This window comes from Mirounga leonina, unplaced genomic scaffold (assembly GCF_011800145.1).
Source record: "Mirounga leonina isolate KUSES-001 unplaced genomic scaffold, KU_Mleo_1.0 Mir_166, whole genome shotgun sequence".
Taxonomy (NCBI): Eukaryota; Metazoa; Chordata; class Mammalia; order Carnivora; family Phocidae; genus Mirounga; species Mirounga leonina.
In genome coordinates, this window is record NW_023270418.1 from 21,956,223 (window position 1) to 21,957,532 (window position 1,310).

A 1,310-nucleotide genomic window follows, 5' to 3' on the forward strand; every position below is an offset into this window, starting at 1 on the left:
GCCTGGACCCCTCTCCCTACATTTCTGCCCCAGCTCTTCTGTGGCTCCTTCGCTTATCGCCCGCCGGGATTCTCTTAGCCACGCAGAGAGAACGCTCCCACGGCGTCCCTGAGCAGGGGGGCTGGGTCTCGGCCTGCCTTGGAGCTGTGTATATGGGGCGGAGAAAAGTGTACTCAACATTGGGGGTGGGTGGGGGGGTGGATAAGGCACCCTGGGCTGTCAGGGGACTGCCCACTGCGTGGGTAAACATTTTTTTCCACTGTAATGCTTATGTCTTTGGTTTTCACATTTTCACTGAAGGTAGTGGGAGAGGGTGGGCTTTCCCTGACATTATTAGGAGTAGCAGCCGTCCCCAGGCCCGCTCAGATCAACCGAGGATGATGCCATAAGCCGGGCTGAAGAGGGGCCCTCTGGGCCAGGGAATCTGGACTGGCTCTGGGCTGCTTAGGGAATCGGGGGTGAACCCTGGGGGTCCCGACACAGAGGGGGTCCTGCATTCGCCAGGATCCCGAGCTGTCCAGGGAAGGGGAAGGACGCTTTCCCCTGGGAGAAGCTAGGTGGGTCTGTCCTTTGCCCCCTAGGGAATGGGTGGGTGAATCTGTGCCTTGGAGTAGGGAGGGGCTCTGTGCACAGTTCTGTAAAACATGTCTGAGATTTGACAACTAACTATTAAAGAGGATTTGTAACAATCCAGCTTGCTGTCTAAGAGATGCTGCTTCTGGCTCTGGAGACCAGCTGGAAAGAGGCCGACTACCCTCAAGTGGGGCCGGAAGGGCAATGGTCGGGAGGTGTTTCCGCAGGGCCCACCAGGTGGCGCTGCTGCCCCAGCCTAGGAGCCTGGCGGAGCCCAAAGTTATTCTGTGGCTTCTCCAGCCTGGTGGGTCTCTCACTCCAGTGGGAGTGCTGGTGAAAATGCAGATTCCAGGCCTCGGGGATTCTGATACAGCAGATCTGGGTTGCGGACAAAGAATCTGCCTTTTTAGCAGCCCTCCAAGTGATTCCTGAATCATGTTGCTTTTAGATTCTCAGGTCCTGATAAGATGTAGGTACAGATGCTCCCCCAAGAGAGATGGGGGGGGGGGCAGGCCAGACAGCCTTGTCTTCAGCAAGGCGGTAAGGGGGCACACGTTAGGGACAGTGCAACTGTTGATCTGAACCTAATTAATTTCTGGCAAGAGACTTTCTGTGGCTGACTCTCTGGCCTGTGGAGGGCACGGGGGACAGCCCCGGGAGCCAAAGAACCCTTAAGCTCCACGGAGCCTATTCTCTGCTGCAGTCAGAAGCTCTCCCCAGAGCTCTCAGCCTACACA

The 1,310-nt window shown here is 56.9% G+C and overlaps 1 protein-coding gene across 2 annotated transcripts in view; it reads left to right on the plus strand.

The window, feature by feature from the left end:
* The window catches only part of CD82 (CD82 molecule), a gene marked incomplete in the record, with an annotated part of 49,463 nt that extends 48,770 nt beyond the window's left edge, over window positions 1-693 (plus strand). For both annotated transcript variants that reach the window (XM_035012611.1, XM_035012613.1), the window contains 1 exon segment: window positions 1-693.
* Between the last annotated feature and the right edge of the window lie 617 nt (window positions 694-1,310).